This window comes from Marmota marmota, unplaced genomic scaffold (assembly GCF_001458135.2).
Source record: "Marmota marmota marmota unplaced genomic scaffold, marMar, whole genome shotgun sequence".
Taxonomy (NCBI): domain Eukaryota; kingdom Metazoa; phylum Chordata; class Mammalia; order Rodentia; family Sciuridae; genus Marmota; species Marmota marmota.
The window spans coordinates 36,377,333-36,395,689 of NW_025999853.1; the positions used below are offsets into that span (position 1 = coordinate 36,377,333).

At 35.2% G+C, this 18,357-nt stretch overlaps 1 long non-coding RNA gene across 1 annotated transcript in view; it reads left to right on the forward strand.

The window, feature by feature from the left end:
* LOC125617410 overlaps positions 1-18,357 on the forward strand; it is a 92,448-nt gene that overhangs the window by 28,711 nt on the left and 45,380 nt on the right. The gene's annotated exons all lie outside the window — the stretch shown is intronic.

Genomic DNA, 18,357 nt, shown 5'->3' on the forward strand with positions numbered 1-18,357 from the left:
TATATATATATATATATATATATATATATATATTTTTTTTTTTTTTCAATATTTAATTTGCTAGTAGTTTTTGAGGATTTTTGAATTTATGTTCTTTAGAGATATTGGTCTATAGTTTTCTTGTAATTCCTTTGACTATTTTGGTTATTAGAGTGGTGTTGGTCTCATTTAATGAATTAAGAAGTATGTTTTCTGCTCTCATCTTGGTAAGAGAGATTGAATGAAAATTTGGTATAATTTTTAAAAAATGTTTGATATAATTCTGTTATGGTTTAGATATGAGGTGTCCCCTAAATCTCATGTGTGAGCCAATACAAGAATTTCAGAGGTAAAAATGATTATTTTATGAGGTGTCACCTAATCAGTGGATTAATCTGCTGATATGGATTACTTGCATAATAGCAGTAGGCAAGTTAGGATATGCCTGGAGGAAGTAGTTTACTAGTGGGGTGTATCTTTGGAGTTTTATACTTTGTCTTTGTTGAGTAGAGCTCTCTCTCTGTGTTTCCTGGTTGCTGTATTCTGAGCTGCTTTTCTTTGCCATGCCCTTCCACATGATGTTCTGCCTTACCTTGGGCACAGAAATATGGAGTGGAGTGGCCATAGACTAAATCTCTGAAACCATAAGCCAAAATTCATTTTTCCTTTTCTACATTGGTTTTGTCAGGTCTTTTGGTCATAACGATGAAAAACTGACTAAAACAAATTCACCAATGAACTCATTTGGGTCGAATCATTTCTGTTTTGAAAGAGTATTAATTACTGAAACTTTTTAAAAAGGAGTTTGGTTTTAAAGAGAAGTCAGATGTAATTTTTATCCTTGCATAAGGTGTTTTTTTCCTCTTACTTCTGTTAAGATTCTTTCATCTTCATTTTGCTGTAGTTCAAAAGAGATATGTGCAAATGTAATTTTTTTGTTTGCTTTTCTTTTGGTGTTTATCCTGCTCAGTTTTTTCTGAGCTTTTGAGATCTGTGGTTTAGTGTTTGATATTAATTTGGGGAATATGCTCCAGTTATTATTGTTTCAAATGTTTTTCTGTTCCTTTTTTAATTTTGCTTCTAGAATTCTCATTATGCATATGACACACTTTCTGCAGTTATCCTATAATTCTTGTATATTCCATTGTTTATTCAGACTTTTTTCTCTTTGCTTTTAAGTTTTTGTGGTTTGTGTTAAAATATCTTCAAACTCAAGATTTTTTTTTTCCTCAGCTCTGTCCAATCTACAAATAGGCCCACCCAAAGCATTCTTTGTTATAGCATTTTTGATCTCTAGAATTCTAGTGGTTTTCCCTAGAATTTCCATCTGTCTGTGTATATTGCCCATCTGAGCTTTCATGCTGTCCACATTATCCATTAGTGCTCTTAGCATCCTTTTTTAAAAATATTTACTAGAATGGGCTGGAGTTGAGTTTTTCTCTTCTTCCATGTAGAAGGCTACAGGAGTCTAAAGTTGGGTACTTCTCTTCCCAAAGGCAGATGTGTTTTGGTAAAACCATAGCAGGTCAGCAGGTTTAGGATCTGGTAAGTAGTTTTTCCCCAAGGGTAAATCTTGTTAAGAAAAACAAAATACTCTGATTTACTTGCATACGGTTCCTTTCCACCATTTATTTCTGTAGGCACAAAGGAATTTTCTCTCTTCTTTATGAGAAAACCTGGTTGTGCTTCTGGTGGAAATAATTATGCATGGGGGCCCCAGGTGACTGGATCCCCCTGGAGTTTTATCTGGTATATACCAAGTCTCCATTATTCATCAGTTATAGTTCATGTTTCCTTACCTTGGGACTGATTCCCGTGGATGTTTGTGCTCCTGACTTTCTCTGTAGGAAACCATGATCATCTGCATTCATCTGTTAGTCTCTCCAATTCTAAGGCCAGTGGTTTTCCCTATGACTCCACATCTCTGACAAATCTAGGAAGAGTTGTTAATATTTCAATTTGATTAGATTTATTTGTTAAGACAGAGTGACAGATTCCAGACTTTTACATGTCAGGAAACTTGTCCCTTGATTACTATAAATCATGCTATATCTTAGAAGTCTTTTATATTAGAATACTGAAGGTTTTCTTTATCTTTTCATACAGCAGCATAGTATTCCTTTGGTGATATATTAGTGTTTATAATTAGTCCCAGTGTTGATTCTAATCTTGATCTGTGTCCAACAATGCTGCAGTTACTGAAAATGTATCTACCTCTTTGTGCACAAGTGGGTTTATCTGTGAGACAAATTCCCAGACACAGGACTAATGAGTTAACAAATAATACCCAAATAAACCCCATTGTGTGTTATACTTTCTGGACAACCAACAAGAATATATGTCTATTCTTTACCCTCTGGAATTAATTCTGAGTTTTAAAAGTTTTAAAAGCACTATTGTAATTATTCAAACCTATGATACAGGTACTATTTTTTCTACTGTTTATGTAAGGACATTGAGAGAGAAGTAACTTGCACAATTACCCAACAAAGAAAAGCCTAGGACCAAATAGCATCACTGGTGATTTTTATCAAACAATTAAAAAAGAATAGATAATAATCCTTAAACTCTTCCAAACATTAGCAAAGAGGAATTCTTTCAAATTAATTTTATGAAGCCAGAATTACTTTGATATCAAAGTGAAAGATGCTACATGAAAAGAATATGATAGGTCAGTATCCCTAATTAACACAGATGTGAAAGTCTTCAACAAAGTATTAACAAACTAAATTCAATACCACATTAAAAGGCTTATACATTACTACCAGGTTTGATTTAGTTTGGGGTGTATGGATACTTCAATATATGCTAATTGAAATGCAATCTACCACATTAAGGGAATGATGGATGATAATCCAGGTGATAATCTCTATAGATGCTGAAAAAACATTAGATAAAAATTCAACATCCTTATGAGAAAATTTTTAAGTTTTATGAGAAAAATTCCCTTGCCTCAACATAATAAAAAGCCATGTATGATAAACCTGCAAGTAGTGTGGTACTAAATACTGGAAAACTAAAAGTCTTTCCTTTAAGATTAGAGAAAAGGAAGAAGGTTCACTCTTATAACTTCTATTTAACATAATACTGGAGATTCTATCCATAATAATTAGGCAAAAAAAGAAAGAAAAGAAAAAAAAAAAAGAAAGAAAAGGTACCCGAATTGTAAAGGAAACAAGTAATATTATCTCTGTTTTTAGATGACATGATCTCATACATAGATATAAATATTCAAGAAAAAATATTAGAATTAGTAACAAATTCAATAAAGGGGGAAAATTCAAAATCAGCATACAATAATCAGGTGCATTTCTGTATACTAATAATGAATTTTGAAAAAATAAAATTATAAAAATGATCTCATTTCCAATAACATTGAAAATAATAAAATAATTAGAAACAAATTTAACCAAGGAAGTGAATGACCTGAACACTGAAAATTATGTAATATTGATAAAGTAATCAAAGAAGACACAAATAAATGGAAAGACTTAATATTACTAAAATATCAATAATATCCAAGACTATCTATAGATTCAATGGAATCTATACAAATCCTAATGGCATTTAAAAAAAAAATTTAACAAAGAAATGTCCTAAAATTTAGATGGTACCACAAAGACCAGGAAGAACTGAAGTAATATTGACCTTGAAGAGCAAAGCTGTAGGCATCACAGTCTTTGATTTCAAATATTATAAAACTATAGTAATTAAAATAGTATGGTAGTAGCATACAAACAAACATGTAAAAGTCAATCAAACATACTACACAGCCCAGAACTAAGTTTACCTTTATATGGTCATCTGGTCATCTGATCTTCAACAATGGTGCCAAGAATGACATTGTAGAAAGAATAGTCTCTTAAAACAAATGGTGTGTAGAAATAAAATATCTACATGCAAAAAAAAATGGTATTGGACTTTTTTCTGACTTCAAGCATAAACATCAATACAAAATGGGGTAAAGATTTCAATGTAAGACCTGACACTGTGAAACTCCTGAGAGAAAACAGGGGAAAATCTTTATGAGTTGGTCTAGATGATGAGTTTCTGCATATGACACAAAAGGCACAAACAATAAAATAGAAAATAGGCAAGTGGAGTTATATCAAACTAAAGCCTCTACACAGGAAAGCAAATAATCATTGGAATGAAAAAGCAACATATAGAATGGGAGAAAATATTTATAAACCATGTATCTGATAAAGGATTAATATTGAAAATATATAAAGAACTTCTACAGCTCAGAAGAAATTAATAAGAATGAAAAACTGAACAAAGAATTTGAAAGATATTTTTGCAAAGAAAACACAAATGGGCCAACATGTATGTGGGAAAGTGCTCAATATCACTAATATTCAGAAAATTGCAAACCAAACCCACAATGAGACATCACCTCATACGTGTCAGGATAGCTACTAGATTTTTAAAAAAAAAAAAAAACCACAATAAATGTTAGAGAGGATACAGATAAATTGGAACCCTTGTACACTATTTTTGAGAATGTAAATGGTACAAATGTTATAAAAAACCAGCATGAAGTTTCTTTAAAAATTAAAAATAGGACTATCATATGGTCTAGAAATCTTGCCTCTGGTTATAGGTGATGGTTTGGATATGGTTTCTGTGTGTTCTCCAAGACCTCATGTATTGACATTTAATACCTACTGTGAAGTGTTAAAAAGGTGTAAACTTAGTCTGACTATGGTGTTTGGAGGTGGAACCTCTGGGGGGTGATTAGGATTAGTGAAGATATCAGGGTGAAGTCTCCATGATTGAATGTTGGTAGCTTTATTTTTGGGAGGGAGGTACTGGAGATTGAACTCAGGGGCACTCGACCACTGAGCCACATCCCCAGCCCTATGTTTTTATTGTATTTAGAGACTGGGTCTCCCTGAGTTGCTTAGCACCTTGCTTTTTTCTGAGGTTGGCTTTGAACTTTCGATCCTCTTGCCTCAGCTTCCCCAGCTGCTGAGATTACAGGTGTGTGCCACCATACTCAGCTGAGTGTTGGTAGCTTTATATGAAGAGGGAGAGAGGGATCAGAAGAGACACACACGTACACATGCACACTGTTTCTCAGCATGTGGTGCCTGTAGCACTTCAGGATTCTGCCAGTAATAAGGCCATCACCAAATGTAGCCTCTTGTTCTTGGACCAGAACTGTGAGACAAAATAAAACTGTCTTCCTTTTCAAGTTACCCAGCTTTGGGTATATTGTTACAGTATTGCAAAATGGACTAGCACAATTATCATGTATTCTGAGACTACTTAATGATCTCTTAGATTAAAATTTGTTCAAATATATAAAAAGGTTTATACATGCAGAACATTGGTGAACCTATCACTCAACCTAATAAATATCTGTTCTTGGCTTTTTTCTCTCTAGTCATATTTCCTTCCTCCTCTGAAAAGGTAGTCAGCAATTAGGATATGGTGGTTATCATTCTATCTTGTTTTTAGAATGTTACCACATATCTTTATTCATGCAATCAATTTGTAGAATTATTTTGTATGTCTTAAAACTTTAAATAAATGGCATCACATCACCACATGTAACATTCTGCAACTTGATCTTTTTATGCAATGTTTTAAATTTTTTTGAGATGTGCTTAGGCAGATGCAGTTAGCTCTATTTCTTTTGAAATCACTTTTATTGTTCTATAGGATTATATGACTAAATGATGAAAGTCCACTTACTGTTTCCACATTAGAATATTTAATTTTGAAAATTATGATCTTTATTGTGGCTATGCTCTTTTATATACTAGTTTGTTTCCCTAGCAGGTTGTGTTCTGCAGTGGTACAGATTAGAAAATCCCAATTATTTTCTTTTATTAAGTTTCCCCAGAATAGAGAAAGACTTAGGTAAATTTTATCTTCTATTTTTTTCTTTCTTCATTCCTTCCTCCCTCTTTTGTGCTCTTGCGCTCCTTCTCTCTCTCTCTCTTTCTTCTACCAGGGATTGAACCCAGGGATACTCAACCACTAAGCCACATCCTCAGCCCTTTTTATATTTTGTTTTGAGACAGGATCTTGTAAAGTTGTTTAGGGCCTTGCTTAGTTGTTGAGATTGGCTTTGAACTTGCCATCTTCCTTCCTCAGCCTCCTGAGCTGCTGGGATTATAGGTGTGTGCCATTGCTCCTGCCTTCTTCTCTTGTCTTAACCTTAACTTTCAACTTCAAATATGCTTAGAAGTCAAGAAAAGGGCTTGGAAGGAAATTTGGGATGGAATGCTAAGGCAGAGTCATTTTGGAGGCACAAGAGCAATAGAGTTAAAGAACATAGTGGGGCCTGATGTCAGGGTTCAGATCTCAACTCTGGCACATCCTAGCTGTGTTACTTTGGGCAAATTATTTAGCCTTTTTGATTCTCAATTCCATAATCTGATCCCTAGCTCGTGGGATTATTGAGGATTAAATGAGTATATACAAAGAACACAGACCATATCCAGACATAGTAAATGGTGGTTGTTATTTCCTGTCATTTGTGTCCTTGCTCCAGACCTTGAGCCTATGGACTCTGCCCTCTCTACTTCTTGTCAAGGTGCTAGAGAGTAGATGATGCTCTTGTCAGTGGGGTTTCTCTTTAACACACTCATGCTGAAAGCCCCTGACATCACATCCAGGCTAAGTTCTAGGGATGGGACTCTGTCCCTGGACTCTCGATTCTGATCATGCTCACTTTATCCACTGCCAGATTTTGCCTCCATGTGGGCAGTTTGCCTTTCAGTGTTCTACTGTTTCTTCCTCTAATCTGGTCTCTTTTAGGGAAACCCCAGTCCCACAGGAGCTACACATATCTGAACCCCAATCGCTGGCCAGGTTTAAGTTATTTCTCGTAGAGCTCTTGAGTCCCACAAAGATCAAGTCTCTGGACATTCTATTCCAGGAAACTCAGAGCACACAGGAAACCTCTAGGGGGTGGTGCAGCCTGACTTGTCAAGTCATCCTAAAGGATGATTAATTAGAAACCAAACCAGAATATTCTTATTACTCTCAAGTTACTAGCACTTGCTTGAGGTTCCATGTGAGAGTGGCAGTTGCTTTGGAAGCAGAGAAGCTCAGAACCTATAAAGCTTAAAGAAAAAAAAAAGTGAGAGTTATTTGCATATTCAAATAACAATGTTTCAGAAACTACCATGAATGAAAAATATCAGTCATAAAAATTTCAAAAATTTACTATTACAGAAAAGTCCTAGATTATGTACTCTTCAATGTTTGAAAGGAATATTGTAGTCTGTATGATTTACAACTATCGAAAAAGACCCTGTTCCCTTTAAAATAGTGCATATTAATATAACAGTACTCCTTTTAAAACAGTGCATATATATATATATATATATATATATATATATATACACATGAGTATATGTATACACATGTGCCTACATATATATTGTTTCATATTGTCAAAACTGGTGTTGACTTGACAGGTAGTGTTCATGAACTAGGATGTGACGATGAACAGGGTCAAGAATCTCCTTGCTCTCATGGAGCTCATATGTTAGTACTTTTAGGATTTGATTAGATTATAGTTCAGGGGATTTGGGAATTTAGTCATTTCACATTCATAAGTGATGACCTTCCTAGAGTGAGAGCACATGAGGGACAATTAACTGAGGACAAGGTTCAAAAAGAAATGTTCAGAGTTAGTGGGGAAGTTGGCTGTGTGTGTCGCTAAAAAGTAATATGGAAAAATCTATGATAGCACATGAGAACACATAGGGGAAGTAGCTTAAAATGATGCACATTAATCAGATTTCACAAGAGGTTTTAATAACAAGCTAAAAGACACATTTCAGAAAACAGTGCAAGGCTGGACCAGACTAGGATTTCCAGGTCTAAGAATCAAGGAGTAGTCCAGGAGGTAAGTACAGGATAGTTCAGGACCACTGACATAGGAGAGGAAGCTTAGATACCAGCTAGACCTTCCTCCCTTTGGCTCAGAGAAGGTAGGTCATTTAAGGGACATAAAACCTTGAGGGAGGTATTTTCAAACTAATAGAAGACCTTGCTTGTAGCTTCTGAAGCTCTGCTTTCTGGTTGAGCTTTTTATCATTGCAAAACAGAAAGAGCAAGTAGTTAAAGTAATTTGAATTCTTACTAAAATCAATGTCAGAAAATATCAATGAAAGAAATCTCTTACAATGAAAAGTTTATTTTATGTGAAAATTATCCAAAATTGATAGGATTTGGAGGGATCATATGTGATTCCTTTTCCAAGGAAAAGTCTCTAGTCAAGTTGAATGGAATCAGAGTAGGGCATGTAAACTCTATTTGGCTCCAGAAAAAGGTCAATTTAGTTGTAACAGTAACAGTCTTTCAAGTATGAAGATGAAACCAATGAACCATCATTAGGAGGAAATATATTTTGAGGATTCCCCCAATACACCCTCAAGGGTGATGTAATTGAGTTGATGCTGTCCTCTCAATTGTTGCTAAATATATCAGTGTGGTCTACCAGATACAACAAGTATGTTGGTACTGGAAACATAAGAAGTCATAAGATGTGGTATATGGCCCCAACTTTATATAATCTTGGAAGAAGGACATAAGTAAGAAAAAGCAGTACTAGTTAGAATATCATCAAGGTACAGGCTAAAGACTTAGATCAGAGATCAGGCATGACACTCATACAAACTCAGAATTTTCACAGCATAAATGAACAATGGAGGCCAGATGTCTCTCCAAAGAGAATTAGGATGATTCACTGAAAATCTCTTTCCAAAAGGCTAATTTGTCAACACTGATGAGTTATGAAAGATTTTCTTCAAGGTTTTAATTTCTCTATAGCCCTTTCACCTCTGCCATCTGAATTAGGATTTTCTGGTTCAATTTCACTGGATGCTGATATGATGCATGTTTTATTCAGATTCTAGACTTCCTCAAATGCTTAATGCTTCATTTGTGAATGGCTGGTCTTTTTCTTAAAATCTTGTGTATAGGGCTGGGGATGTGGCTCAAGCGGTAATGCGCTCCCATGCGCGGGGCGCTGGGTTCGATCCTCAGCACACATAAAAATAAAATAAAGATGTTGTGTCCACTGAAAATTGAAAAATAAATATTAAAAAATTCTCTTGCTCTTAAAAAAATCTTGTGTATAGCTTCTATCTTGTTAGGCTAGTATTTCACCCTAACTCTTTTGCTCTCAAAAAGTTACAACAAGGTTTCCTGTAATCTTAGGATATCATTCCGACATTTCGTCCTTTGGGTGGTCTTTGGGTGGGTTTGCCATGTGGTAAGATGGCTTTGAATAATTGAATTTTTAGCAAATTAATTCAAAGAAGTTCAAATCAACCAAGACACTCCAAACTATTTATTAATGTTCTATTCCTTTAATTGAGGTCTTTGTGTCTCTAAATTATAAAAATCAGAAATTACCTTATATTCTGGCAAGTAACAATCTTCCATCATCTTTCCTCCTAGAATTGATGATAGTAATTTTTTAAAGGCTTACCTTTCATTCTTCTTGGGAGAAAAGGCTTAGATTTAGTATAGTTTGAATGCTGAATTGATATTAAGAACTTAGATTCTAGTATCAAATTATCTAAGTAAATTCCTTAATACTCAAATGCTTATTTCTATAAAATAGAAATGAAATAGCAGCTTTTACCTTCCCTGTAAATAATAGCAAAGGAAATTGAGGTGATGAAGTAACTATTATGATCAATTAGGTAGCAAAGAGGAGATTAATTGAGTCTCATTGGTAATAGTCATCCATCTAGTATGTTTACCTGGCATCTCTTCTCAAGAAATGGTAGCATGTTCCATGGGAAATTGAAAAGGCGGCCAAGGTACCATTCTGACCATCAAGAACCAATCATTTTTGTCAGATGAATACAATAAACAGAAAAGAAAACTATCACAATAAATGCCAGAGTATAAAAGAAATACAATACATTGTTGGTTTTAAAAAGATAAATTAATATTGGAGGCAAGGCTAAAAGACTAATAAGTTTTGTGAAGGTGGGTAATAGGAAGGAATCTTGTGAGAGGAACTGCTTGATAGGGAGCATGGAGTTAAGAAATCATAATACCCATTCTTAAACAGGAGGTCATGGCATACATGGGAAAACTGGGGAATCTGTTGAGGTAATACTGTGCAGGATTCCTGCTGCATTTGATTAGTGATGAAAGGCTAAAACTTTTAAAAGAGAGTTGTGAGAGAGAAAATACAAGAAATTAGTTAGTCTGGCATATTTGGGATAATTTTGAGTGGTGGATATGAGACGGAAGGTACAGTCTGAAATCAAAGGAGTTTCAGTGTTTGAAAGCAGAGCCTTGATAAGCAAGCAGAAGTTTCCCAGCACCAGTCATGAGTCTAGTGACTATAGTCATCATAGACAAGAAGTGGGGCAGGACAGAGGGCAAGGTCCTCATCAGGCCATGCAAGGTCTCTTGTGATCTTGTTCTTGTCATCTTCTCAGCTTCATCTCTCACCGTTTCCCCAGACTCTTCCCTACAGCTGTGTGGAACCACATGTTTCAACCCAGTCTTTTTCCTGGAGCAAGTTGTGCATCTTCTCTTTTGCCTAGTTATGTTCTACTTATCCTCTTCTTTCTGCTCTCTCCTTCCCCTACTCTCATTTTATGCTGATTTTGGGGTTTTACTTTTTATAATTCCAGAACCTCTTGTCAATTTTGCATTCTATTTTGTAGCTACCTAGTGCACCCCTGGCCCCCACCACCGGACTACAAATTGTTGGAAGCTAGGACTGTGTGATTGGTCTTTATAGCCAATAGCTAGCACAAAATAAGTGACTCTGAGTAGGGATCAATATATGTTTGCTGAATGGATAAATGACCAATTGAATAGGATACCACAAGTATTTATTTGGTAATGGTTGCATTCCCAGCATTTGAATATGCGGTAACTAAGATGCAAAAGAACTAATCCTTTAGCTGACAAGCCAAAATGACCATCTACATACACATCAATCTAGCAATATTTTACAGCAAAGATGCATGGCATGTTCTATGTTTTCAATGTAAATGCTAAAGAATGTCAAGACAGATGTTTTATGGTGGTATTAGGGAAAGTTTCACATCATCTAAAACAATAAAGAAGAAGGGAAATAAATACTTGAAAAAGAAAACAAAGAAAGAATAAAGTCAGAAGCATCACAATACCAGACCTTAAACTATATACTACAGAGTTTTAGTAACAAAAATGGATGCGATTGGCACTAAAATAGACATGTAGACCAATGTTACAGAATAGAGGACACAGAGACAAGCCCACATAAATATGGTTATCTCATACTAGCCAGAGGTGCCCAAAACACTCACTGGAGTAAAGATTGCCTATTCAATAAATGGTGCTGGCAAAACTGGAAATTCATATGTAGCAAAACGAAATTAAACTTCTATCTCTCACCATGCACAAAAATCAATGCAAAGTAGATCAAAGACTTAGGCACTAGAACAGAGACCCTGCACCTAATGGAAGATTAAAAGTAGGCCCAAATCTTCACCATATTGGCCTAAGATCTGACTTCCTTAATAAGACTACCAAAACACAAGAAGTATAATCAAGAATCAATAAATGGGATGGATTCAAATTAAAAAGCTTCTTCTCAGCAAAGGGAACAATAATGTGAGAAGAGAACCTACAGAGAAAATCTTTACCATATTCACTTACCATAAAGCATTAATCTCTAGGATATATAAAAAACTCAAAAAACTTAACACCAAAAAACCAAATAACCCAATCAATAAATGGGCTAAGGAACTGTCAGACACTTCAAAGAAGAAGAAATACAATCAATCAACAAGTATATGAAACAGTGTTCAACATCTCTGGCAATTAGAGAAATGCAAATAAAAACTACACTAAGATTTTATCTTATTCCAGTTGGAATGGCAATCATCAAGAATATAGGCAATAATAAATGTTCGTGAGGATGTGGTGAAAAAGGCATACTCATACATTGCTGGTGAGACTAAAAATTGATATAACCACTGTGGAAGGCAGTAGAGAGGTTCCTCAGAAAACTTGGAATGGAATCACCATTTGACCCAGCTATCCCACTCCTCAGTCTATACACAAAGGACTTAAAATCAGCATACTATAGTGATGCAGCCATGCCAATGTTTATAGCAGCTCAACTCACAATAGCTAAACTATGGAACCAGCCTAGGTGTTCTTCAATAGATGAATGGATAAAGAAAATGTGGTATATATATATTTGATGGAATATTACTCAGCTTTAAAGAAAAATGAAATAATGGCATTTGCCAGTAAATGGATAGAGTTGGAGAATATCATGCTAAGCAAAATAAGCTAATTCCAAAAATAAAAAAAACAAAAGCAAAATGTTTTTTTCTAATATGCAGATGCTACTTCACAATAAAAGGGGAGAGGACTACAGAAGAATAGTGTTACCTTTAGGTAGAGGGAAGTGAAGAAAGGGGAGAGGAGGAGATGTGGGGATAGGAAAGATAGCAGAATGAAAAAGACATTATTACTTTATGTATATATGTGGCTACATGACCAATGTGATTCTACAACATGTACACTCATAAAAATAAGAAATTATATTCCATCTATGTATGATATTTTGAAGTACATAGATACATTCTACTGTTATGTATAACTAATTAAAACAAATAAAAAATTTTTTAAAAAGACAGAATAAGGTCAACTATAGGCAAAAAATACCACTTAAAGTTTATCTGTTTTGGGGATATGAGGGCTTATTTTCTTTCAAGTCCTTCCTCACACTTCCATAGATCAACATAAAGAACAGGGAAGCCAAAGTGGAAGGGAAACCTATGTCAAGCCGTGAAATACAGGCATAGAAATGTTTCAGCAATGTTTTGTTGTTAGAAAAATATTCAAAAGATAAATCAGTATGGGCTGCCTGCAGATAATGCTATGGGGATTTTGATTATCAAATAACCAAGCATTACTCCAAGAAGCATATTTGCACTCATTCCTTGCTAGAGATGAAAGAGGGTGATGTAAGCTTCAAGAATAATGTGTGATATATTTTGGAAGAAATAACTGGAAAAAATAACAAGAATCTCTGGCTTGATGTTCCAGAAATACAGTTAAGCTGGCCAAGATTTTATTAGAAGAAAAAAGTGCATATTACATAAATGAGAAGACAATGTTGCATGGGTAAAGAGGCACTGTGATGTTTTAAGCTGGCTGAATAAAATAGAATATGGCAAAGGAAATGTGAATAAGAGGCATAGAAAAGGGACTGGGGGAACAAAAACAGATGTAGGAAATTCTTTTCTGGGAGAAAATAGAAGTTAATGCTGATAAATGAGATCACTGAAAAACCTGCTTTGTAAGTAAATTTGTGAATGTTGAGGAATTGGTCGACTGGTGCTCATAGTTAGAATATTAGGAAAAATTACATTTAATGCAGGAATAAAAATCTTAATCTTTAGGAGGAACATATTTCTTCTCGGCTTCCAATGTATTTAAATAGAAAATATAAGATAAAGAGAAGATGGAAAAATCAAATGTAACCAAATTTGGTTCTGCCTATATTTTGCAGAAACAGATAAAAAATCTGTATTAATTAAAGAGAGAACCATTACTCAGAGTGAATGGAGAACAAAAGGTATGACAACTTGATTCTTATTTTGTAACCATTAGCCTATCAGGAGGTATTCTCTATCTTAACATGCTTTTTAAATTTAAATTTTATTTTTAGTTACTAGAATATTTAGAATATTAGAATATTTTTAGTTATTTAATAATTAAATTCTGCAGGTAATATTATGTTGGGACATGGATTTCAAAACTTACATTTTATTATAGCAGGGGCAAGATTTCATGAGAATAAGATATGAAGAGAAAAGAGAAAGAGCTAATGAAAACAGACACCATAACCAGGTTTGGAAGAGGACAGTGGAAGGTAAAGTGGGTACTGGGGGAAGTTCTCTGGCTTGGGCCCAGAGTTTCAGAGAAAGGCTTTAGAAACCTGGAAGGATGAAACAAAGTGAAGGGGCAAGTTCTATCTGATATCCTGATGTGTATTGGTCCAATGGGTAGTAGAAATTTTAAGCATCTTTATATTTTTCTATTTTTAACAATAGAAAACTATTTTCTAGGGCCAAATTAACACGAAATAACTTATCCAAATAGGAAGTTTTTTACTCTCTTTCCTTAAGTTTTTGTCTTATTTTTATGTCCCATGGATACATTGACTTCCACATAACACAAGAGAAATATATTTTTTGGTATGTTCAAATTCACATGTTAACTGTACTTGTGTCATTAGCTGAAGTGCATTGAGTATGTGGTTCATTGAGTATATTAGTCCATTCCATGTGCCATGGACCAGAGAGAGGTATACACTAGCTGATCTAATCCTCATAATAACTCTATGAGGGTAGTTCTAAAACACTCAACATTTTAGAAATGAGAAAACAGGGAGAAAAATAATTTGCTCAAGTCACCCAGATAGTAAATGATAGAGTCAAGATTTAGATTCAGACAATTTCATTTAGAACAATTTAATCTAGAGTTGTGTTGAAGCCATATCATTGCTTTTTAAAATGTCAATCTTTATTGTTTTGAATGCCCTGAGAAACTCTTTTCTGATAACAAAGAAATATTGCTGGATTAGGTCATATAAGCAAAATATCTGCTCATGCTTTTTAATCCTTTGGTCTGTTTATATTGAAACGGCAGTAGGTCAGTAGAGGACAGGTAGAAACTACTCTGGGTAGGGCTAGCTTGATCAATTAATTGGAATTCATTTATGGCAAAAGAAATAAGAACAGTGGCTCCTCATAAAGGATAAAGAAAGGATAAGGGTGGCCTAGAAAGTGGCATCAAAGAACTCTCTGGGGTGAAAGAAATGCTTTATATGATGTGGTTATGTGGTTGCAGAGATTTGCCAAAATTCATCAAATCTCACACTCAAATTTTGTGAATTTTACTGTATGTAAATTATGTCCAATAAAAATATATAAAAAGTCTACAGGACTATTTATTTTTGTCATCGAAAATTTGTAAAAGAGTTTATAGAGGTAGTTGTGGAAATTCTCAGTAACTTTCATCCAAAGGTTTCTGTGTCAATATGGGCATTGATCTTGAGGTGCAAGCAGTACGGGACAAGTTACCCTGTAGCATTCTGTCTTAGAACTTGATTTTTATTATATACTCATCCTACATAGTAATAGCTCTTCCACATTTATGATTGGTGTCTTTCCCAGGATAGACATATAAGATTAGTGACATGAACCTCAGTATTATTTTTGAAGGTGGTCTCAGAGTCATTAATTGTTCCCTTGCTCTGTCATCCATTCTAGATTCCTCTTTCCTTATCTCAGATTTGGGAGGACCATAATTTGTTAACCCCTGCTCTAGACCTTTGGAACCTAGAGTTCTGGAGACATGAAGCCTAGATTCTCCAAGTACTTCCCAGATACTGATGGTAAACAGAACTACTCATTTCACCCTGTGATTCTGAGACTCTTATATTCTAATGAGGACAAAGCACCATGTAATTGTTTTTTGTTTAGGACAGTCCATCTTTGCAGGAAATTATCTTCAAGCTCTTGACTTTGCTGTTCCTTCGAAAGATTATTCCACGTATGTATCAGGCTACCTACAGATTTTGATGTGATCCAGATAAGAGGATCCCATAATCATGTGCCTATAATATAACTTCTTTTGCTTTTCAGTGGGTTCGTTTTTCTCCTATGATATTATTTGGGATCCCAAGTTAGAATGCCAAATATTCTATAAAATGTTGGAAGTAGTGCTGACTGAGAACTTGCAATTAAGAAAGGCAAACTCCTTTTGGGAATATGTGTTGGTTCTAATTAAGGTAAATTACTGAATTTTCAAGGGTAAAAGGACTGTAACTTAATCTGATTGCCATAAACTTTGTCTGTTTGAGAACTGGTGCTATACTGGACACTCAACATTGGTCTCTGTTTCAGGTTTGAGCATTAGGCAGGAGCAATATCTAGATCAGCTGGATGAGTGGAAGTTCATGTGGTCATCCTCATGTCTCTGTTGTGCCACCACAGCTGTCTTACTCATGTGTACATTGTGTTCAAACTGGAGTATCCAAGAGCAGGGGCTGCTGGTGTCCACTGTAGAATCATTCTGCTTACTTTTTTGATAATATCTTCTTTGTGGTAGATGCTCTTGATATGAGTAACATGCAATATTTGCAATATGTTGTGCTCACTCCCCTAGGCCCATCCACATACCTCTTCTGAGACTTCCTTGCCTTCAGTCTTCTTATTTATTCTTGGAGTCCTGTTAATTTTTCTTTCAGCTCCTTCCCCTTCTGTATGAGGTGGTGGACCAGATGGATTATTCAAAGCTCTTGCCATTGGAGGACTTCCCTAACCACTGTTTTTTTGGGACACTCTGCATAAGGATATAGAATTGCAGCCATTCATTTTTTTTTTTTTTTACATTCACATACTGAGATCATTGCTCTATGAATCCAACTTGGTCATTTTTCTCCTCATTGGATGATCATAATGGACCCAACATGGAGCCATAGGTGTGAGCTGAGGGAGGGGTGTTGGCATGATGGTGGTGGGTGACATGAACTTCACAACAGCTACTGATCCCAGGATGTACAATTTATACCTTGCTAAGCAATGATACTAGGTCCACCCAACCTTGTAACTTGGTGGATCTGATGGAACTCAGCTTTTGATGTACCTACAAGTCCTATAAATTTCTCACATATTTTATATGAGAGAAGGATCCTTTAATTCATTTAAGTTACTATATAGTTGGGTATGTGTTATTAGCGACTAAATATGATTTCTGGAGCATCTTACGGGAGCAGAAAGGGAAGACAAGAGACATAGAGGAAAAGAAGGAGAAAGGGATCAGGGAAGAGAGAGGGAAACAAGGGGGTCTTGGAGAGAGGGATAGAGAAAGGAGGATAGGGAGTTGCCTAAACTCTTCTCTTGCTTTCTCTTTGTCTTTGGTATATATTCTCTTTTATCTCTTTTGATTCCCTAATTATCTACACCCTGCCACTATACTCAATGTTTTTTTCCCATTATTTCCTTCACTTATTCACTTTTTTATGTAATTGGTAAATGGAATAACCTCAGTTTGGCTGTATTCTTGAAAATAGAAGAGTGCTTTAGTAAGATAAGTAATATCAAACTAGAAAAGCAAACTGGGGGATTGAGTCAGTCTTAACTGAGTTGTGGACTTGGACATAATTACTTTTTATCTCATTCATTTAGCTTTGGCAACCAGCTTGTTACTGGATAAGGTGGTGAGTGAAGACCTACTTCATTTGGGCGAGTCTTTCCTTCACATGGTTTAATTATTTAGACCCATTAGCTTACAACCATGATTCAACCTCATGTGTATGAAGTGACTCACATGGAATTTGCCCTTTGCTGTATTTCTCAAATAATTTTCTTCTTGCCATACTGTTAGGTAAACATTTTTCTCTGACTCTCCTTGTTTAAGGTTTTGTCTCTTTGCTACCTCCCTATCTGTGTTCTCTGTTGAATGTAAGCAAAGCTCCCACCTGTACACCAGCCAGGTTGTTCTCTTCAATAGAGGATGGAGAGGAGTTTGACTTTTAAAAAGATGAAAGCCTTCAACATAAATGTAGTGGAAATGGAATATTTTACTACCTAAGTATAGGTAAAGGTGTCTGGAGAAAGACCAGCAAAGGTCTGTTGTTTATTTATTCATTTTGTGGGGAGTGGGGTGGTGTGGAGGATGCTTAGAACAATCCTTAACTGTGTCATCAGAGAAAATTGCAAAATCAGATTTCTAGAGCTAGAGGTCTTTAGAAAATTATTTGCCACTATGATCTCTTTTACTTTACAGATAAAACAGCTGAAGGAAAGAAAGTGTAAATGCATTGGCATGGATCTAAAAATAAATACTTTCACATGCTGAATATCCAGTATAAGGAAAGTTTATGTGGTATTGATAAAGGTTTCAACTTACTAATACATTTGAGAGGGTACTTCTTTCAGAACTACGCCAATGAATTTATGCCAATGAACTTATATTTTCTTTCCTGCAGATGTGTTTTATCTATGGAGTAAGAAGGAAGATTTTAGCCAGATGTGGTATCACAAGCCAGTAATCCCAGTGGCTCAGGAGGCCAAGGCAGGAGAATCACGTTTGAAGCCAGCTTTAGCAATTTAGTGAGACTATAATCAACCTAGTGAGACTCAAAAACAAAACAAAACAACAACAGCAGCAACAACAAAACAGGGCTGGAGATATGGTTCAGTGGTTAAGTACCCCTTGGGGCTCAATCCGTGGTACCAAAGCAAACAAACAAACCCCCCCCCCAAAAAAAAACCCCAAACAAACAAACAAAAAAACTAACCAAAAAACCAAAAACTAAAATTTATCTCTTAGTTAAAGATATGTAATTTGCGAAGACTTGTTGTC